Below are 25,166 nucleotides of genomic sequence, written 5' to 3'. Positions count from 1 at the left end.
TAATTGATCTTCAAAGTTGAACCAAGTTGTGACCAACGACCACTTGATCAATTTTTGGCCTATAGCTAACAATGCAAGAACCTATATGAATTTATAAAATGAATTCTTTGAATATATGTACAATATTGTGTATGTCATGAATAAAATTATAGTTTTGACAGCATCTCTTGTACCTCTAAAGTGACATCTCGTGAGGAAAAAAAGTTTTTTTGTAGGCAATTTAATTTGGACATACATTCATCATATGATTGTCGTTTTGATAGGAAAAATACCTATCAACGGAAAGAAACCAACAAATAAGCACCTGAACGGAAATTTTTCAGATACAGATCCAAGCAAGATCCATAATTATTTTCTATTATTCCAATTCTATACTTAATTAATGCTCAGGTAATGAGTGTAAACTGGTTCTTATTGGGTGGTATTTGATGTTTACAATGTAGGACTACACAGTGTACATAACACGAAATGTCAGTTACCACTGACATTACCGTTTATGGCTATTGTCTATGATTTAAGAGATTTAGTGGATAACAATACATAAAATAAATGTGTGTGTGAGGAGCTAAGGTCATTTATTAATGTAAATTGTTGACCTTTGAATGACCATTTCATTTTTTAAAAGATATGGGGGTCGAACTCTTTGTAACAAATTAATGTTGTACATATATTCTTGAAGAATGAATAAGTTGTTTATCCGTTATTCGGTAGTGCCCGTCCGGAGTTTAAGCAATCCTAAATCAACATATTATTATACAGATTATTTATATGACAGTCGGTAAAAATATCTTTTTTCCAAGGGTCAAAGATTTCTCCAATTCAGTACACACTGTCCAACTTACCAATATATTCTCACAAATTAATGTGTATCAAAATGCTTAGAAGACATTTCCTTTATTTGTCCAGGTTCTATTTTCAAAAATGTATGTTGTTTGTCAAAAAGATATTCGATACAATCGATACTTTTTTTTTTGAGAGCCCTTGGACTTTCATTGGTTAAAATGACCAGCAGGACTAAATTTCCATCATTCACAGTTTAAATACAATAAAAAGAAATTGGAAATTTTCAAATGGAGTTAACAAATTATTTCCAAAATATGCACATCCAACAATTCTAATTGCATAAAAGTATATCTTGGTTATTTTTTATTTTACTGTTCGTTTAATTGGTCAGTTGGAGTTGCACATTGGTAAGGAATATTTTTTGACAACGAGTATTCGTTTTATAAATGGATAATCACAAGCAAGTTTCCTCACTAAAGTCATACTTCCGTAAACGTCAACAGAGGTGTACTTACCGGTTGGGCTAGAAAGGTTACCCCCCCATAAAAAGCCATTTTTTCTTTTTCTAGAAAATATAATATTTGAATTTTTTTCCAAAAAATTAATATTTGAATTTTTTCAAAAAATTTAATTATTAGTGAACAACATTGAATCTTTGATTATTTTTTTCAGAAAGTTGATTTTTTTGTGTGAATAGTTATGAATTTTGATATTTTTCTCCATTAATTTGATATTTGAATTTTTTTAATCAAAAAATTTTATTTTTGTTAACAACTGTGAATTTTTGAATATCATTTTCAAAAAATTTAATATTTGAAATTTAATTTTGATGTTTTTTCTGAAAAATTTAATTTTTTAAGAAAAGCTTTAGATTTTTGAAATTTTTGAAGCCCTCCCGAAATATAATCCCGCAGACGCCCTGGTAATCTAAATGTTACTTTACACTAAGACATTGATGAAAAAACGAGTCAAATTCTTATCACTAAATAGACATTTTGGTCATTGTTATCGATTGAATGATGGTAAATAAATATTTAAGAAGCGCTTCTCTAATGTTCATAAATTTTCAGATCACTAGCAAAACTTTTAAAAAAAATGAAAGATCTTGATTGCAATCCAATTTATTAATATTAAAAATATTATAATTGTTACTATTTTGGAACACATATATTGTGTAAACCATTCAATCACTAGTCGAAACCTAGAATGATATTATTTACTTATGACGTAAATTGCAACATGAATTTGATTAGTTAATTCGATCAAGCTCCACAGAGATGTTATGAGTTAAATTACACGTCCTTACATATATCTTTTCAAGCAATCTTTCCTTCAAAAGTAACCAAAAAAAGGTCCCTAATCAGTTGGTAGTTAGCCAATTTTTCCAATTAATGGAATTATAGTTGAATAATCGTTAAAAATTGTTAATAGATTAAAAGAATTTAATTTATATTCAACCCATCAACATTCAGGATATTTAGTTGGAGAAAAGAAGGAGAAAGTTCGACAGCTGACAACAAAATACACTGTATATTCTTGTCTTGGCGAAGTAACGTTGTGATTTATGTTTAGTAAACATTTTTAATGTTTTGTCAAGCTTTCTAATCATCAAAGTCCAGATTTTTTTATTTTGGTGTTGTTGTCAATGCCTTGACTAAAGAGTCTCCATTATGATTTTCCTTTTCTAAGAAAACAAATCTATTTATATTCATCTTGTTTCAGACTTAGTCTCGATCCCTTAAATTGTTGATTTTATCTTAGTCTCATCCTTTTTGTCATAGCATTGAACCAGATTCATTTGTGGAGGACAAGTTTGATAAAAGTGACGTCACATATTAATGACACTGTAGTTAACAACTTTTTATTGTTATTCCCCTGTTTTGGCACTTATTTATTGAGCCTTTTGTCATGTTAAAAAAAGAAAAGGAAAATCAACATGGTAACACTGACAATTTGAAGAATGTTTTGGAGAGTCGTGACGCTTTATTAGAACAGCTACAAGCCACTGTGACGAGCAGGGAGGGGGAAAGTAAATAAAGAAGAATATTATCAAGAATTACTCCGACCCCGATCCTCAATGCCACTCTGAGTCGAACCAAGACATCAAGAATTTGTGGCAAGCAATTTTACTGATGATAATTTTACTTAGTCAAGTTTAAGAGATAAATTGATTTCGCAAGAATAATTAAAAAGGATGCTAAAACTTGTTGCTGTGCCATCAATTAATTTTTTTAAAAGATATATTTAAAGTGATCCATTAGAATCTGTTCAAGACTCTGTGGCATATTCCAAAAACCAAATCTCTCACTATAGACAAACCAATTAATATCAAAGAGATAGAATCTTATCCAAACCTAGAATTTATGGAAGAACCGGAGACAATCACAGAGTTAACTGATAAGCCAACGTAGAAAAAAAAATATTGAATCTACAATTTAGAAATCAATTTGTTTATTTAAGGACAACTTCTCAAGAAAGGAAATGTCAAAATTATGAATGTCGGATGGAAATTGTAAGATAAAAAGTCAAACTTGTAAAGCTTCAAAGAATTTTGATCCGGGTGAAGAGAGGAAAAAAAAATTAATACAAACAAATGTGTAAAATATTTCCTTTTAGAGAAAAGCCACAGTAGATCTCAAGTTAATTTCTTCTTGGTCAAGAAAAGAGACAGAAAAAAAAGTGTGTCTACCCACTCCCTCTACATTATCGAATTGGATTCCCATGGAAGATTGTAAAATGTAAAACGAAATACCTACAAGCTTCCAGCCGAAGTCGTACTTCAATATGCAGGGAATGTTTTGGAGAAGAAAAAGAATAATGTTGGCGACGTTTCATTAGATCAGTTACAATCAGTTGTGACAAGAGAGGAAGGAAAAAAGGATATAAACAAGGACATTTGCTAGAATTACTCCAATGTCGATCCCCAATTCAACTCTGAGTCCAAGAAGGACTCGCAACTATAACTACGCAACAAATCATAAGGGTTATGATATGTTTTTTATGAGCACACAGGAATGTTAAAAATCAAGTTTTAAATATAATATAACCTATTTAGGAAAGGATGTTCACTACTCAAGAATTAAATAATAATGACAACTGCTAAAGAAAATATAATTCATTCTTGAGTAACAAAATGTTCCTTTTAGCCTATAAATGTCATTGCCTAACTTTTAACTTCTTTCAAAAATATTTAGAGGTAGCTCAACGACCCTAAAGTTATGAAATTTTACACTTTTTAGATTTTTTTTTGTTTTAATATGATCCATAATTAATTAATAATTAATACTGCTTGAATCCTGACCCGCGCATATTTTAAGTAAACTAAATGTAGATTACCTGCAAAATATTTGTGCTCTAGTTAATTATTATTCTCCAAATCACAGGATTTACGTCAGTGCTGATTAGTAATCAATCTAGAGATGTGAAAATGGTCGAAATCTTAGTGAGGATACATTTTAGTATAAGTTGGTAACCTCCAATAAAATATTGCTCTTATTAAATATATCTCCCTATTTTGAAAGTTTATAATTAGTGAGGAAGGAGAACTATAGTTTTTACTTTGATCTTTGTGAGCAGATATAACGTTTATTTAAGTTGCCTATAGAAACTTTTCTGTTTGATATGCAGTTACGAGGATTTAGGCAATCTTCATATCCCTAGTAATCACTTTCTATGAAGAAAAATTGTCATTGTGGAAAGATTAGTACAGCAGATATTATTACAATATATAGTCACTCTGGGAAATAGATGATTAGCACCCTTGTCTAACTAAATTATGTATAATAAATGACTTATATATTATGTACAAGTACATTTACTCCGACAGCACATACTTCTGTGTAATGTTTCTTTCTTTGTTTTTTAAATTGTCGGTCTTAATTTCAAAACTTCTGGCTTAAAAAAAAAAAATGAAGAAAGAAAATAAGAAACACATTTCAAGCATTCCATGTTTGAGTATAAATCACCAATTAAAGTAGTAGATATTATTTATCTTGAAATAAATACAAAAATAAGTATTATAATTTAAATTTTGGTCAACGGGAGTGAGTCATTTATATATGTACATACATAGATATGTGATAAGTTAACACAAAAACTATTTTGAACAAAAATAAAGAAGAAAAGAAAATAATGTGGTGTGGTGCAACAGGATAAAGACAATCTTGAATAAAAATCAAGAACATGAGAAAACCCGCAATTTTTTTTTACTTCATATTTACATAAAAACCCAACATCTCATAAACATATTTGAGCCACTTATAGGCTTTGTATTCATGCTCTAAGATGTCTATGAATGTTTCTCTTTAGCTTATAACCTTTATTTAATAAAAGAGACTTAGATTGGTCCCCGATATGGGCTTTCAAATAAAATCCATCAATTATTTTATTGTGACGTTCAATTTCAGCTACTTTAAGTGCAATTTGTTGGACAATCAAATGTTTAATAAGGATAATTTGGTGATAGAAATGAACGATAATTCGTATAAGAGTACAAATATAATCCGCACTCAATTTTGAGTAAAAATATTTTAGCTTGCTTTTGTGTTTATGTCCACTTAATCCTTTTTACATAATATATTTGTACACATACTTAGGGGTAGGAGACAGGGATCCAAGGAGGAGGACATTACCCCTTCCCCAATGCTGTAGAAACCATAAATATTCCTGATATATTCGGGCAAGTTTGCTTGGTTTATTCGCTCAATAATATATTTATTTTGGAAAAAAAGAAGTAATCAATGAATGCATTTTCTACGAAAAGGTCAACAAGGAATATATTTTCTAAAAATTACCCTAAGAAATACTAGTCAAACATATGTATATGTGCAAAATCTGAATACCCAAATTCTACTCCCTTATGACTAACATTTTGTCGACATTAAATTCAGGTCATTTCTAGACTTTGTATTCAAAATTCCGAGATAAGAATGTTAAATATAGTTTTTTGAACGTTCATTTGATTTATGAGACTCTCTTCGGTCTTTCAAAAAAAACAAAATTAAATTCTGTTTATTTTATTGTGATGATCAATTTTGGCTACAGTATGTGCAATTTGCAGAACCTCCAAGTAATTAATCAGAATTATTTGTTGATAGAAATTGACGATAATAATTAGTTAAAGACTCATGAATATTAATAATTGAGTCATACATTAATCATTACACAATTGTGATATAAATAATTTCTAGTTTTTTTATGCTGATGGATATTAAGCAGTGACGTCACACGCCCTTTGGGAGCAGAAAAAGTCGGTTCTCTAAAAAGGTCCAGAATTCCCTGCACTATTATTAACGCCCCTGCATTTCATTTTATGCTATTTGAGCACTCTGGTGATATGTTTGTTTGTTTAATGATGTTATTTATATGAGGATAACTAGGTAATAAAAAATGATGTAACAAATCTGTAAAAATTTTCTTCTCCGACTCTGACAACAGGGAGTTTCCTCCTTTCCGTGAACTCGTAAATTAGTAGAACAATAATAACGACTACTACTACAACAATACCACCCTTCAACAACAAACAGACATCTAGCTAGGAAATAGATAGATAAGCAGCTTAGACACAGTATGTGTGAGGAGGGGGATTATTTATTGCCTTGTTATTCTAATTAGAGAATGATGGATATGGTGGAATTCCAGAGTGTGGAGAGAGAGAGAGAGAAAGAAAGAGATTTATAGCTCTGGGTCATTTTTTGAAATGTATGTAGATTTATAGAAGTATAATGAGAGGAATTAAGATGAGTGTCTGTATTTACATATTAAAGTATTTATAAGACAATGTGTATAATCTACTTACTTACTACGTATTACCTATGCCTAATTGAAGTGGACGAGCAGAATTCGTGCTCCGCAAATTCATAGATATATATTATGTATATTCATAGCCCCCTCCTCGAATAAGGGTTTTTGCTTTTTATTAGAAAATCTAATATCATAATTTTTTTTCTTTTAAACATATTATGATTAGATGTGGATTTTTGAGAACAACCATATGTTTGGTAATTTTCTTCCAAAAACATTAATTTTTTGGGAATTGTTTTAAATTTTTGAAATTTTTTTCTCAAAAAATTTATTTTTTGAGAAAAGCTATGAATTTTTAAATTAAAAAAAAATTAATTTCTTGTGAATAGTTGTGGATTTTTGAGAAAAAACAAATCAAAAATTCCAAAAAATAATTTTTTTGGAAAAACATTTCAAAAATCCCCAGCTGTTCTCACAAAAATAAAATTATTTGAAAAAAAATTCAAAAATTGAATTTCCAATATCTGATTTTTTCTGAAAGAAAAAATCAGATATAAAATATTTTGGAGAAAAATATCAAAAATATATCATTACTTCAGGGCCGATAAATGTAATTTGAATCAAATCAAGGTTTTAAACTTTAGCCAACCTTCTGTTTTATCATAAATTATCCCACAAATTTGAATAAAAGGCCTTTAATTGACTCAAATATGTCTATGAAATTTTGGGATGTATGATTATATGAATTTAAAAAATAATTGGGAATTTCTCCTTTTCTTAATTTTTGTTTAAGATTGTTTTTATGTTGACGCATCACATATATCAAAATCCTTCTGTTGGAAAAGTTAAATTTTCTGACACAATGATGCAATGTTCATTGTATCTTTCATGCTTTCCTCTAAGAAAAGTGAGAAAAAAGACTCGAAATTAATAGATAGTAAATAGTTACTATTTATTGATTTTGGTCATTTTAGAGCTTAAAACCCCAATTTTTATAATATCAACTAGAAAAGTGTTATTACATCGTTATATGATCATATTTTGGATATTGTAGATAAAACTATTACAATAGAGGTAATAAGATATGATGTCAATAACTTTAGTAAAGTAGAGATAGATTGATAAAAACGCCAGAGGCTCATATCTGTAATGACATCATTTAGCAAAGATTGTTCTGTGAAATGTCTTTAATGTCCAGTTCGGACGCATTTTTGAGATTTAGGACGTGACTTGATTTTTTTTTTTTTTTTTTTTTGAGAGTTATACATCTTTAAATTATGTCATGAGTGGAGTTCGTGTCCTGCAAAGAAAGTTTTTTTTTTTAATTTCCTCTTTTCAAACATATTTTTCCCCAATTATTGTTGGATTTTTCGCTTTTATGTCTCAATACAAATAACCACAAGTGACATACATAATGTGTAACATTCCTTTGGATTTTTCCATTTTCCATAAATATAACAAGGGGAGTAAAAAAATTTTAAATAAGAGTTTTTCGCTCGGGTTCCCGGGACTTTATTGGGTTTTTACATCCACAGGAAATACTTCTTCTAATGGAAAATCTAGCATTTATTTATTTTATAATATAAGTTTTATTTAACTAAATGTATTATATATAATCCAATATTAGGCCTCGACAAAGAGACAAACTTTGCTTTAATAATATAAAAGATAACTCCCCGAGAAATCCTCAGTCTTATTCTCCATTTTTCATGAGCACAATCACATGTAACTGCTCAATACTTATATTAATTCATATGAGGTGTTCTCTCCTCAAGAATAAAAGTATAATACTAAGAGTTTGAGAACAAAAATGTAATATGACTGATGTGTACTTGTGCCTCTAGAGTGCTCACTAACAAAATACAATTCTACATTCAATGGACCTCCTGCTAGAGTTAATGCACTTTAGCATACCAGTGTTTCTATTTTATTCAAATATTAACATACATGCACAGGATTTGAATATTCTATAACTACAACTATATTGTTATTTCTTAGATCAAAATAGGTGTATGTTATACATCAGGGAGCACCATATACAGTCGTCCCTATGTATGTACACATTTATTGCTATATGCACCAGCCTTCAATATTTCATGAATCAAACTACATTGTTATTTTTAAATAAAAATATGTTTATGTTATATATCAGGGAACACTATTGCTCTTTCTGACTGTTTTTCATAATGAGAGACATAATAAATTTGGTGTATTAATACATTATTATGGATTATTTTTTTAACAATGTCACGAAATTCAAAGAAACTGAACCCGCAGGCTCTTAAGAATAACATAAGCACTATAAGTGATTTTCATAAAAACTAAAAACATGAGAATTGAAATTTTTTTAATGGCTAGGTCTAGATTAAGATTTCTTCTCAAATATAAAAAGAAAAACTTTAAAGTCAAAGTATTCATTACTAACTAACGAGATCTCGTTATTTCCCGGGATCTTGCAATTAAAAAAATGTGTTTCCCGAGAAAGGCGAAACACATTTTCAGACATACCTAGTCAAGTAATAGACCGACAAGTTTGCTATGAGGTGCAAAAAGTTGGAAAAGGAATGTCGGGCAGAAGATGTTTGTTTCAATATCAAGGGTATTATGATGTCGTATTAGTACTTCATTGTAAATAGTGATGTGCAAAATTAAATATACGAGTCTAGTGAAACATTCAAAGGCTAATGCCCAGTTGTAAATTAGAGTATCTATGCATTGTATATCCTATAATCTGTCAGAGTTAAAACTAAGAAAAAAGTCATGCTCCAAATTCCTTCCTCCTCTTTCAAAACTTCTTTCTATCCTCTCCATTGCCGGAGTCGTAAGGAACACGGGGTGTATAACCCTCCTTCCAATGAATATTTTGTAAGGGACGCTAAATTAGTAGAAATTTACAAAATTTATATCAAAAAGCTAAATTAAGCCCCTCTCCAGAGGGAAGCTTTTTAAAATGATGCTTGTTGTTGTTACTTTTTCAAAATGTTTTGTGTCTACATGAAAAAAATATGTTGAATACGAGCTGATTCTAATAGGAATCTGATTATTAGAGTAAAATTTTTACTCGAACTCTTAATTTGTACAATTTATAACTTGAACAAACACAGGTTTTTCGTAGATGCAACCCATAGATAATTTTAGACTGTTTGAGGGCGCTAGTGTCGAGTAGGATAACGTCCACCCACTGCATGATTTACTTATATATTTTTTGTAAATAAAGAAAAATAATTTTATTTCATAGATTCACAACAGCTGACGTAATCTCATGTCGATAACAACCTCTTGATTAAAAACTTTGTTTCTTCATATATTCTCTATGATACAATCCCAAAACGGATAAATATGTTGCGTTTTTCTAAGAAAACGTTACCCTTTGGGCTGTGAAACCCCCTCAGAAAAAAAAAATCTTCCTTTTTTTTTAAAATTCTATAAAAATAATAAAAGTAATGGACCTTTTTCAAGAAAAGGTCCATTATAAAAAGAAAGCGTATTTCATTTTTATTTTCAAAAAAATGAAATAATAGAAATTCTTTTCCAAACAAATAGTTTGCCTTAGATCACTTTTATTAACATTATTTTGAGTCGAACCCTCTTGTATATAGCCCAAATTGACCTAATTTAAAACAATAATATTAATCATACACATTTTAATATATATAATTTTTACAAAACAAGTAAAATTATATATTTTTTTTAAATGCCTTAGCTGAACCTAAAACCTTCTCTGGCCTAGGGCCGTTCAAAAATATTATGAAGAGGACGCCCCATCGAAAGAAGATTTTAAAATTTTTTTCTATAACAAATGCAAATATATATGTTATACTTTTGGAAATCTTTAGCATAGGAGGAATCAAAAAATAACATAATATTGCCTCCGCTATGAAAATCGTGTTGGCCCGTTACTGGCCTTCTCAATGAATCTATCTGGAGAAGAGGAATGAGCAAGAACAACACCTACTACTAGTGATAGGTTAATTATGATCTAGGGAAAAACCCCCACATACATATATCAGAGGTCAACTCCATCCTTTTTTTTCCATGTCTGCCATTTTGAGATGAAAAATTATACCTTTTAATATTATTATCTTTCTACTAATAAAAATAAGAAAAAAAATCAAAATATTTTGGGTGAAGTTTGAACCTCACTTGCAAAAAAAAAAAAAAAAATATTTCGCATAACACGTCAAGTTTACACACATACACAATATTTAATACAAAATAATAACAATAATGAAATTTGGTTGGGTTTCGTGTGAAACAACCAAGATAAAATAAAATATGTGGATTTAAATGGCTGAACAAGAGTTTTTAATTATTATTATTGATTAAACTTGAGTATCTTTTTGTCTCTTTTTAAATTACATTAAATGCACTTTATTGGTTCTGTAGCCTTTTGTTGGAATCTGACCAATTGTTTGGTCAGATTCCCCAATAAGTCACCTTATGAGCAAAAAAAAAAAAGTAACGAAGGGATATTTTGAATATTTATTTTGATCTATCCTTTTTGAAATACGCGGATCATCAAAACTTCGTTTTAGATATTCTTTCTTTTTTCCTTAATATGAGGACTTTAGAAAATAACTTTGTCCATATTGTTTACATATAAGTTAGAGTAACATCGATTAAAGTTATTTAATACAAAATAACCAATAAGGCTTTAGAAAAATCTTTATTACATAAATAAATAATTTTTGCATATTTTTAGACTTTGATCCAGATGTGTGGGACACAAAGATGACGTCATCGTTTATAATGCAATTTTGCATGGGAATTTTTCTTAACCAAGACGAATTTTTCGCACTCATCGTAACCGAAATTCGAAAAAAGTTGAAAAATAAATTGCAAACGATAAGTTGAACATCTTTTGATTATTATTTTATTATAACAGTGAAAAGGATATTGTCACTTTAATTTCAACATATGAATAAATAATTGTTATGGGTCCAACTCTGTATTCTATAACTCCGCCAAAAATAATTAGTCTCTTATGAATAGACTTTAAAGTTTAAGATTTAGTAAAAATAAATCCATTATTTTTAATGGTTTTTTTATCCCCCATTGATATTTATCTCCATGGTAATCTTCTTTCCCTGCAAGACGATCGGACTCGACAATTAAAATTATTTTATCCACATTTAACAAAATTGACCTTGGTGCATTCTTGACAATAAAAATACCGAAACAGAATCGCCCAAACCTAAATACCACATGATTTGCTGTTATAGGTTCTTTTTTAACCACCTAGCGAAGAAAAACAGTAAAATATACCGTATATTCTATTTGCTGGTGTCAATTTTTGACAACTCTCCAAAAAATACTTAGTCAAACAATCACAAAATTGTTTAATAAGTGTTTTTTTTTAGTTCGAAATCTGATAGGTATTTCTAATGCCATCGATCACAAATGAATCGCACTTATGGAACGTGTGATAAACATATATACTAAATTAGATAATCGGTTTTTTCCATCCCTGAAAAATTATAACACCAAGATGAGCCACACATATGCCACTCTAAATTGTCAGAACAATCTTTCCTCAAATAAATTAAAATTGAAAAAAAAAAGTTTTTTTCCTCAGTATTTATAGTTTAGACTATGCCTTATTAAATGTACTTCTAAGATGTCTGGAACAAAGATATTTCAAATGACCTAAATGAAATGCTACCAAAATTTAATGGATCAAGAAAAATGTCACAAAGGCTTAAATGAGCGCTTTTCATGCTTTCTTGTTCATTTTTGATTGCCTGATCATATGAATGGAAAAAAATTGAACGATTACTGAAAAAAAATCTTCAAACGGCGTGCATTTAGCTGTTCATATCTTTGCTAATTTATATTATTCTCCAAAGATATTTTTTACCCCAGAGAAAAAATCAAGAGAGGAAACAACGACCACGTGATATATTTTTGTCAAAATTTAGTTGGCAATGAGAATTCTTTTTAGCATGAATTTATCTAAAGCCAACTATGCAACCTGAATAAATTTACAAGATAAATACTGACGAAAAACAGTGGAGGGAAAATGATCAAGTTACATCATTTGTGGTATCTCAAAATGGACGCTTTGCTGTTTAAAAAGTTTTTTTGTAGGTAACTAAATTTGGAGAAGAGTTGATCACGTGTTTGTCATTTTGATTGAAAAAAATGAACGGAAATGTATCAAGAATGAAGAAATAAATAAATGAAAGATAAAAGTATGAATGGGCTGTCAAATAATAAGATCCTCAAAATATATCTCTGAACAAAACTCATAAATTTAATTATTCAAATCATTTACAAAATGATGAAAATTATTAATATTTAATCAAAAATAAATTATCATGATTATTTTATTCAAGTGATGCAACATCTTTTAGTGACAAAATAATTATGAATATAAATATAATTTGAAGAATTTTTATGTATAGGCATTATATTTGAAATCTTATCCACTCTGTAGGTCTGAATGGATCTGGGATCTATTTTTTATTATGCATCTTTATGAAACCCATAAAATATATAAAAATAAAAGAGTTTTCTTCTAACGACACTCTATTAATTTAATTTGAAGACATAAAAAGCGTAGAATTTACTCTGGCTACTTTATCCATTCATAAACAGGAATACCTTGAGATATGAACATATTGAGATATGACAAAAAGGGTGCCCTGCGGGTAATTATTCTTCAGTGGATAAAATTAAAATTGAAGCCTCTTTTGACACCAGCAATGAAATAAACCCGTCTCCTCCGTTCAAAGACTCTATTGGATGAGTCTTTTGAACACTTTTTTTTGACATTATTGGCCCCTACAACCTTGATAACAACCCTCTGGACTACACATTTTGGCTGCCAGCCGAGGGGAAGAGCTGGAGTGTACATCATCCAAACACCCAGGTCCTCAAAGTCACTATCAAACAGCACAGGGACGCCATGATATAGGGCAACATCCGTAGGGATGACCCAGACGAGTTAAAGAAAACACCCCAGGCCAATCCCCTCAAGTTCATGAGGTTCCATGCAAAAAATATTGGGGTTTCACACCAGACTGTCGAGGAAGCAATCAAAAAAGTAGGTGGGAAGATACCTGTGAGGGTGGAGAGACCACTTTTGACACCAGCAACGAAAAAAAACGATCTCCTCCGTTGCAAGACTCTTTTGATGTCTTTTGAACTCTTTTTGACACTTTGGCCCCCATACAGCCCTAATGCCAACCCCTTTGACTAGACCTTTTGGATGTATGTCGAGGGGAAGGCCTGTAGTGTCTATAATCTAAATATCAAGGCCCTCAACGCCACTATCAGTCAGCATTGGAACGTCATCACAGAGTACTACAACTAGGTCTTCCGCCGCCGGCCGGAATCCATCATTGTCGCGACAATTGCACTACCATAGTTAAGGCTATATAGCTTCAAATTACTCACGGTTTTTAGATACCTGGTTCTACTCGAGTCTGAAGTTCAGTTACCCAGGTATACCCAGTTCTGATAAAAATACCTCAAACTCATTCCTAAATACATATTATTACATTTCCATAGCTTTCTCGCCCTGGTACCTGAGAAGATGTCTAACACGACCTACACTTACTCATTTCATTGCTTATTTAAGCCGTGACAAAATCCCAAGAACTCCCCAGCATAGGATCAATGCCATTAAAAATAAGTATCTAACCACTCTTGAGAAATGATTTAAGTACAAAGTACTTTAGGGTACTCTTGAAACGGCCGGGAAATACTACAAAGACGGTCGAGCAGATTGTTTTTTCTGCGGTTTAACAAGAGAAAAAAATATCAATATATGAATATCATTTGGAGCTTCAATATCTTAGACCAGTGGTTCCCAAAGTGGGGGGTCGGAACCCCTGTGGGGTCGCAGGACACAACGGAGGAGTCTTGAGATTATTGCCAATTACATAGAATATAATTTAAATTGACATTCCTTTGAGTTGTATGAAAGCTTACATAATTATGAATATATATATTTTGATTAGTCTCTTCTGGATCCTTATAAAAAATAATTTTCCCTAAGATAGTGTTTCACAAGAAGGTAACTGGATATACCCCTTTTACCATCTACGTCTGATATGAAAGGTACACTTATCGAACTTTAATGTTACCAAAAAATAAAAACTAAATATTAATTCTAAAATACTTGACAAATTCTGGGGTTCTGTGATAAATGAGTACCCACTGTTGAATAAAGCAGCTTTAGATTTCATTATACCATTTAGTTAAACTTATTTATGTGAGAAGGTTTATTAAAGAAAAGTACAGATTGCAGCTACATGAGAAGGATGATCTTTGAGTTGCTGAGTCCAAAATTAAACCTAGGATAGACTTGCTTAGCTTAATGCATTGTACGCATCCGTCACATTAAGACCTTAATTGGTTTATTAACCTATTTCAAGTCCACAGCCTGCAATTTTGTATATATGTGAGTCTCAATTTTGACTTTATTTACCACAAAAAAGAGAAAGATAGTATATAAATTATTCCAAGTAATACATATATCACGGATTTTAAATTTAATAAATTTACTTTATTATTTCTTATATTTTCAATATAAGTACAATTATTTTCTTTATTTTTCATCGTTATAGTCAAATAACTTATATTATTATCCTCTAGGTTGAACATTATAGAGTTGATATGACCTTTAAGTCATCTATTGGCTTAAAATACACTCCAAATTTTATATTCATCTCAGAATGAAAGGTATAGGGGTATATAATAATTATTATTTTAGTTTATTTTTATGTTAACAGGCAATTTATATTTTCTAAGTTGTATAATCAAACGGTACAAGTTCAATCCTAAAATGAGATGAATAATTTATAATCAACTTGGGATGATAAAGGATTCTTGCCATTGTTGAATTTATATTAGATAGTCCATTTATATATTATTCACAAATTTTAATATCTGATAAAGTTAGAACTTGTATAAGGACATTATACAAGTAGCAATTTCTTCATCATAAAATCCACTATTCAATGTCAACATTGGTCATTCTAATTACCAACTTGACGTTGATACACTCATTTCCCTTTGATCGATTAAAATGACATGGTTATACCTATGTATTTATGAGTAATATAACTAATGGGATTTGAACCCTATAATATAAAATTAAAAATCATTCATCTCATTTCGTGGTTGCAAAATGTACACAATATATATCAATGAATAGTTAAAACGGTAGGAAACATAGTTATAACTTGTACAATCTGTTTATACAAATTACAACTTGTACAACAATTGCCACTTGTACACGACACATACAGGGTGGGGATTTTAAATCCGGAAAATTTAAGGATAATGTATATTAGAGTATATTTCCTCAAATTAATTTAGCAATTCACAAATCTTTTCCTCTTACAGATAGGAGTCCATCGTAAAGGCAATCAATCAAACCAATCACCTTCAGCTTCAACCTCAGCCTTCAACCTGGCACAAACCTTGATGAGAAACTATAAACACTGCTTCGAGAATGAAAGCCTGTATGGAGTCAATAGTGTAATGTGAGCATTTACTGAACTCTCTCTCCAGGAGGTGGAGATTTGGCAAGCTGGGAAGCTAAATTTCATTTGGCCAAAACATTAGAATAATAAAAATGTTGGTTTATTCAGAATACACCCGGTTCCAATAACCCAATTGGGACCAATTGCACCAATTTTAAATTCTAGCGAGACATTATATTTGTTAACAAGAATTTAAGCTTTCTAACATCCTCATCTATGAATTTATTTGCATTCTTGGGCGTGCAACTCACAGGAAGGCACACAATATTTCTATTTGGAGAATATCTCTAGGATTTTTTTATTTTTTCTTCTCCAGTTTTGTCAGCTATATCTGATGGACACATTTTCATAAGCATAGATCTGAGGTTACTAAGATATTGAGGTCTAAACTTGCTCCAGATTTAAAATTCCCAACCTGTATATCATTTATATACATAGTTTGTTTTGTGAAGTGGTACTGTTGTACATATGTATGGGACGAACAAAGAAACAAAAGTCAACTTGCAAAAGTACTGGGCGTTAATTCTACTTATATACATTGTAAGAGGAAATAATTTAAGAAAGAGGTTGCGTGTACTCATTCGTTGTTGTCTGTTGTTGTTGAAAAAAATATTTTAAATATCCTTAATTAAGGAATGACGTATGACTACAACAGAAATGTATTAACAAAAAAAAACGAAAATTTGCAAATCATGCTTCAGTCACTCCTTGGCCAGCATAATTCACAAAATTTATTAATATAATATATATTATATTAACTTCATGCTTAATAGGTCAATCAAGAGTGCAAAAAATTTATGTAATTGCAGAAACAACAACACACATAATTCATATCAAATTGCAATGAAGAAGGGAATAAGACGAAAATCTTATTCTTCGTAATGAAGCAATTTAATAATTGAAGTCAAAACAATTTATATTTATTTATTTAAATAAATATAAAACCTCCTAATTGGATAGACACAGAGCAACAACTACAACAATTGAATAGACAGACGTTCATTCATATAGATAGCAAAATAGCAATAGTCCGTGATACAAAGGTCCCCCTGTTTCTCTTTTCATTGTTTACATCCAAACGATTTCTTGAATTATATTTATTTTTTCTTATACATATGTATACTGGAATCTCCCTGAAAAAAAAGAAATATATAAAAAAATAAGATAAATATTTATTTTCTCTGCTGTTCAATCACTCCTAAATAACTTCTTAAATAGTTCATCTTTATTTTGTCGAAAAATAAATGAATTTAATGTATGTTTTTCTTTTTTGGATAGAAAACCCTATAAATAGAAAAAGTAGGAGGGAGTACAAGGGGGGTCTCCCTATCCGTCTATCAAGTGGTTAGATGAGATAATTCTATCCTTGCTTCTCACAAACACAATCATCTCCTCAGTAGATAATTATAAGGGGGTGTGAAGTGTACATGTATAGGAATACAAAATATGACTAAGATTGTCACACACTAATTTAGTATTGGGGATGATTCAAAAAATGAAGAAGAAGAAACATGTTGACAACGAATAGTTTTGATGTGATGATGGAGTAACCAACTCTCCCCATGATGAAACATTCTTTTTTTTTTTTTTTTGGGGGGGGTTACAATTATATATTATTTAAGCTAAAAAATGAGGATTTTGAAAGGGATAGTAAGAAAAGTGATATTCCATGTCACTTTTCAGATATCAATGAGGAATTTGAGAGAAAATTATAGGGGATCAATCGACTAGGTGAGGGCGGGGTTAGATGGGGTTAGTTGACACTTTTAATTTACTTGAAGTTGTACTCCAGGACTTTTTGTGAAATAACGAGCCCTTCCGATAACTTTTACTAGAAACAGATACACCAAAAATGTATTTGCAAGGGTTGGGGGGGGGATTTATTTACTTTTGACGTCATAGTATCACAACTTTACACGAGTTTTAATTTTAAAATACCACTTAGTCTAAAAAAGGGGGCAATGGCCCCTTAGCCCATCAGTGCTGGAATGTATATGCAAGTTGGAGGTATTTAAAATATTTTATAGAAGAGAAGATTTTTTATGTTGAGAACTATGTTGAGAAACTCTGCAAAAGCAATGGTCCCTATGATTTTGGCGCCAATGGCAATGCCAATATAATGTTCTCCAAATATCCTACTTTCATCATTTCTAATCGATTCAAAACAAATCCTGACATTCCATATGGACTTTCAATACTCATCAATTTGATTTCATTCGAATATCATTAGCATAAAGTATTATTCGATGCAGGCGTTATTAAGTCTTTTTCATTTTTAAAGCCATTTGATGAAGTTTGATCAAGGTTTATTTGGAAATTTGTTCACTTTATTTAGTAAAAATATCAACTTTGAGCCCTTGAAATAAATTTTTCTTCAATTATAATGAAATGTGGGACATCTGTTAAAATGCTCTACATATATTTAAAAACAAAGGGTTTTTGATTTGATTAATGATTGGTGTGACCATGCCTCTAGATTTGGAATCTAAAAGTTTTCTATTTTTTGACGATAAATAATAAAATAATTTGTATTCTATAATTCATTCTAATTTTTTTTTTAATATTGTGGAAATTCGTTCCTTTTATTTATTAAAAATATTAACTTTATACCTTCAATATTCTAACTTAAACTTTCAAGTTAAGAAAATGGTAATCCTTTAGAGCTGTGTGCCCTTAGGATTTTTCTTAGGATAGGTTTGACAAATTACATTAAATTCCATTTTTCTCGACACAAAAGCAAGTAAGAAGGATTTTTCTCCAAATTAAAGTGTGGATTACATTTGTATTCCTTGACGAATTAGCCTCAATGAATATTAAGTATTCAATCTAATTGACCAATTTGATGCATCACAAATAGCAATCAAAGTTTGTAAAATATATTGTCACAATAAAATAATAAGAAAATGATCGATTTTATTTGAAAGGCACTACATCAGGGCTAATGTAAGTTTCATAAATCAAATATAGGTCCTAAACTATAGTTAAAATTCCAGGGTTCCTTAAATCAACCCACAAATTTGAATATAAAGCCTCTAATGGACTAAAATATGCGTATAAAATATTGACTGCCTGTATGTATATATGAAGTAAAAAGATTAATTGGGATTTTCTCTTCTTCTTGATTTTTTTCAAGATTGTTTTTATGTTCCGTATTTAGTCATATGCATGTAGAGTTTTCAAATTGCCTAGCCAAACTTTGTTAAATATCTGAAACAATATAACTGCATTAAAGTAAAAATATTTTCGATCAATTGCGTTTTTTTCTTTATCTTAATCTTATCCCTTGAAATAATATACATCATTAGTTATTTGTCAATGACGTCAGGACTCAGGTGTACAGAGGGATTAAAAGACTATCTGAATATCAATATCAACAAGATAATATTTATATCTATAATCGCAATGAGGTTTATAATCTTTTGATTCAATGATTTTGATTAATCCTTTGGGTGTACCGCAATTGCACTTTAAGTAGTAAACATTTATCCTCACGATAAAAAAATTAGACATCAATCGATGTTATATGATCGGGGACTATATTGGACCCAAATTAATTCTCCTAAATCAAGGATAATGAGTTATTTACATCAACATTTATTGAACCAAATAAGTACTTGTATGCTTCTTAATTTACCAGGTGGTCCTTGAAATCTGTAAATAATTAATGAAGGTTGAGTGATTGAAATTAATTAATATTTGGATATATTAAAGCATAAATAATTAATTAAAAAATAAAACAAATCTGAGCTCTCTACTTTATGGACAAGCTGAGAAAATGACACTTGAATTTGATCGACAAATTGACCCAGACGAGTTAAAGAAAACAGCCGAGGCCAGTACTCTCAAGTTCATGAGAGCCCATGTAAGAAGTATCTGGGTTTCACATCAGACCATCCAGAGAGCTTTCAAAAAGTAGGTGGAAAGAGCCTTGTGATGGTGTAGAGGCTTCTTTTGACACCAACAATGAAGGACAACTGTCTCCTCCATTGTAAGACTCTTTTGAACACTTTTTGACAATTTTGGCCCCTTACAGCACTGATACAAACCCCCATGACCACACATTTTAGATGCTTGTCGAGGGGAAGGCCTGTAGTGTCCGTCATCCAATGCTACTGTCAGCTAGCATTCGGGCGCCATCAGAGAGGACTACACCCGCAGCGGATACCAGGCCTACCGCCTCCGCATAAAAGCCGTAATGGCCGCTAAAGGCAACTACATATATGATTAAGAGAGCTCAGACGCACATTTATATATGGTATTAATTTTGTAGATTCTATTGTCATTTAATAAATTATATTCTGTTGGAAGTTTAAAATTCAAAGATTTTAATAGGTCACTCCGTATGGTGCATATTTGAGAAAGATTCACCTACGATCACAAAAATTCTATATCACTTTTCAATCCACAAGCATACATGTATTATAATATACCGTTTGAACCATCCAAAGATTATCTACTGAGTTCATTAACAAAAAGAACACGTTGTCAGAAGTTTCTAATTGACAGATCATTTTTGACAAAATACATTTTATTTTTAATAAAAATAAAAAGGTCATTTTTGGGATCAAAATAGACCAATATTTATACGAATTGTAGTGTCTCAAATTTAAATCTATGGGTCAAATATTGTCTTTTGAATGTTCAATGAACCCTTATTTCAAATATACAAATTTTACCCATACAGATTAAGAAGCGTTTCAATGTGAAACAATCTCCCTCGTGTTTGTCTCAAGTAATGAAACACTAATTTGATTTTAATTTCAAGGCATAAAAACAGTTGAAAATATCCTATTCAGCGTCATTTGAAGACCTAATAAATTATATTGAACACATATCTCAAATACCCAAAAAGTATTACTCCTAAATATGACATTTTTGTCTGAAGTCTAATATTTGGGTCCAGACGAGACATATCTCGTATGATCTCGTATACAGATTTACGATATATGACATTTTTAGATCTTTTTCAGCAAAAAAGTTATAGGTGCAGTCCAGATATTTTAAATAAATATCCCTAAAAACTCGAGAGTTGAAATTAATTTATTCAGCTCCATTTTATTGTAAAAAAAAAATTATTCATATTGAAAAAACAGAGTTTCCAAACTTAATCATGTAAAGTAAATATTTGAGTTTTGACAATTTGACTCTCAGCCCACGATAAATAAGCTTTTTAACAAATCATTTTTTTCAAAAAATTAACCCCCCCCCCCTGTGGATGCCCTTGCACAAAAGTATTTTGCTGGAGTTAATTTACAATATTTTCCCTTAATACCTAAATATATATATGTTATGTTATACACATAGTAGTGTGCTTTGAATGAGTTGTTGACACTCCATTGGCGTATTTTTAAGGGGCGGGGAGGGAGAGAGCAAGCATGACTTGAATACATTATAGGGTGAAGACAATTAGATACCCCTTATATGTATAAGCATATATAGTTTATTAAGCCATTTTTATTGAACTCGAACTTGTCTCAGTATCATAAGGACTCGGGTTTGAGTCGAATTTTAATGGGCTCATACTTAACTCGGAGCATGAAGAATCAGACTTGACTTGGACTTGCAAAAGGTGGTTTCGAATACAGCTCTTTCTTAAGCTTCAAGGACTATGGTAAGGTTGATTGAAACTTAACATAATCAATTTTATTTTTCTATCGAATCTAAAGCATTACTTCATTCTGTCAACTGATAAGGAATTGAATTATTCTAATATTATGATTATAAAAGCCATCATGGATGAGATAAGTAATTACATAACCAAAGTAAGGTTTAATATATCTTTAATACCATTATTTTTCTTCAAATGAAGGAGAATGAATCATATTTATTTATTAAAACTACAACAACGCAATCTACCTTAATCTTTTTTAAAGGATTGCTCTTCGAAAAGGGACTATTTCCCTGTTAGTATCACACACAGTGTTTCTCAGCCTGTAAGCCTTGGCCCCAAATTGGATTGCAACACTAATGTCACGGGGTCGTTATGATTATATATAACAGGGTGAAAAACATATTAAAACAATTAATACTATTGTGCAAAATGTAATAGTTTCCTAAGTCACTCAACACGAGTAGTGAACATGCTTGCTTTCTATTTTGTATTGTTTACTCCACGGCTGTTGTACCTCCTACCACTATTGCCAAATTTGCGGATTTATTGCTAAATTAGCCAAATTTGGCAAAATATTTTCTCACTTAGTAGCTAGATTAAAAAAAAATAGTAAGAATATCGTGTCAATAGTGCTGGATGAAAGTCAAAGAGGTTTAAGGAGAAGGAATTCTTTACTCAAAAGCATCAACAATTTCGTATGAAGTGTTGAAGGACTCTTCTTAAGACCTCAAACATCAAGGTGACAAGATGATTTTCTTCTACGATGAAGAATTTACCTAATGTAGGTATAGTTACTTCATGAATAAATAGTCTATAACTCGATATATATAATATGTTTTAAGAAATGGGGTCGTTTCCAGATTGCTTGTTCTGAAATGGGCCGCTATATTTGAATGTTTGGGAGCCTCTGATCTGTTTTTTAAGACATCCTTTGAAAACTGAGAGGGAATTAAGTACATACATATTGTGACAAACATTACAGACTTTTAATTAAATAATTTTTGATTAGGAGTACAATACCTATTGAATGGATTTTTGACACTCCATTGGCGTATTTTTGAGTGGAGGAAAGGAGGGGGGCAATGCATGACTTGACTACGTAATGGGGTGAAAATGAAGAGAGGCTTTATATATATATATTTAACAAAAAAAAATAATTTTCCAAAGTAAAGAAATAAAGAAAAAGACCTAGAGGATCCAGGGAGGCATTTTTGTTAATTGCTCTCGAGTAAAAAGAGATAGAGAGAGAAAAAACAAATAAGTATATTGTATATTATATATGTATGTAGTTAGCTCTATGTGTGTGAACATACTAAGAGGTAAAATACATAATTATTTCGTCAAAATTCCTTCCAGCACAAAAGTCATTAAAGCAGCAATAATAATAATATAGGTACGTAAGAACGAACGAACGAACGTGAACCCTCATTAAGTATATGAGAGGATAATAAAGATAGAAAGAGAGAGAGGAGGGGGGAGTCTCCTCAGAGCTTCACCACCATTGTATTAAAGTGATTTTTCGTGATTTTCAATTAATTATATCCAATTCACTTTAGAATGTCCCATTTTTTGGGTTAATATTCTCTCATCTCCATAAAATACCTTTTCTACTGGGGATAGTAAAAAAACTTACTTTGGCAAATTTAAGGGCTTTTCATGCTGTTTTTTTGGTAATGTACTAGTCATGTTCATTTGAACAAAATGGGATTTTTGGGTTGTTTTAGGGCATTTTTGAGTGTAACCATCCATTTTGTATTTGTAATTGGTCATTTTTAAGCGTGACGGATAATTTAGCTGCATTTATTTTCGCCTCTGGTAAAATAAGCCTCTTGGAGATTTCGCCGCATGCCACATTCTCCACCAGCTTATATTATAGGTTCTAACTTTGTCTTTAGCCTCTATTGTTGTATCTCAACTATAGTTTAAAGATCCTAGGAAGAATGATACCTAAGAATAGGTATAAAATAAGGAAGTAATAGTCTTTATAAGGACAAAGGAGTCACATATCCGGGATCATGAGTCTCTTTTCGAAAGTAATATTTGAATAGTGGCACCTTACTCATAGTCATGATCTTATTTGAGACTTGAAGAAATGTAGAGAACTCCATAACAAGAAAGAAAGGATTTTTTCAATAGTAAAGGCTACTGGTAAAGTTAGAACCAATCTTATAAAAACATATTTCAAAAGAGCTCATAAACTAGTCACACCTTAATCTTACTCGTGATCTTAGTTGAGGCTTGAATAAATGTAAGAAACTCCATCGATAGAAAGAAAGGAATCTTTCACCATTAAAGACTAAAGGTAAAGTTCAAACCTAAAGTATAATATCGTACGTCATGCCATAAAATACCCAAGAGACAAAAATATATACAGCAAAATTACCCAGAAAAATATTCGAGGCAAAAATATTCCGGACTTTTGTTCAACAACTATTAATTTAAATAGAGTTAAATTGTAATGTATATTATCTTAGATAAAACAATGAGAAATGACCAATTTCCATCCCCAAAATGGGCCTTTAAAACCTTTTAACTTTGCCAAAGCTCGTTTTTTATTGTCTTCAGGAGAAACATTTTTGTGGAGGAAAATAATAAATTCCCTGAAAAGGGGGCAGTCTAATATTTGTATATATATTATTTGACGAAATTTTTTCATATTTTTTTATTTACTTTTACTTCCTTCCTGTGGGTGTAAAAAGGGTTGTTTGTTGTTTGCTTGCTTACTTATTCACTTGCGTGGAACGTGTGTGTTTGCGTGCGTGCGTCTGACTGTCTGTTTGTCATCATAACACACGATCCAAAAAAGCATCTATTTTTTTTCCAAAGCCAAAACAAAACAAAACAATTTGTAATTCTATCTGCTTCTTCCTGCTTTTGAGAAATCTTAGACAGGGGTGCGTGTATACAAATAATTAGTCTGCTCATTAGCTGAAATGCCTCTCTTAATATATATATATATATTACCTACTTATTTAGGTATTTTAAATAATCTCTGACAGTTTTCTACCTAGAAAAAAATAAATAAAAACACGAGACATTTAACTTATTTTGTCTATTATACCTCTATGATATCCTTCTCTTTTAGCCTAACAGGATTTTTAGCTAAAAAATACACTCTAAAGAAGATGACCAGTAGATTTTTCTACAAATATACATATTCCAATGATTTTTGGAGGAAACACATTTCAAATCTTGTATTTTAAAGGTGGTGAAAAGCTTGCACGGAAAACTGCCCTGGAGAAAATTGCCCGTGGAAGATTGGGCTGGAGAATACTGCCAGTGAGGATAATTTCCCGATAGAAAATTGCTCGTTTTTTTTTGTTCAAACTTAATGATGAATAATAACACATTATAAATTCGCTTAATAGTATTTATTTACTATTGATGTATTTTTAAAAGATTTATTATATAATTTGCATCTATTTTAGGTCTTTAAAAATTATTATAAGAAATATATTGTATTATTTTATGTAGAAATATAGATATTTGTTTGAACAAAATTATAATAACTAAAATTTGATTGTATTTACCATTTA

This window comes from Lepeophtheirus salmonis, chromosome 1 (genome assembly GCF_016086655.4).
Source record: "Lepeophtheirus salmonis chromosome 1, UVic_Lsal_1.4, whole genome shotgun sequence".
NCBI lineage: Eukaryota > Metazoa > Arthropoda > Copepoda > Siphonostomatoida > Caligidae > Lepeophtheirus > Lepeophtheirus salmonis.
Note: the sequence above shows the minus strand (reverse complement) of the source record.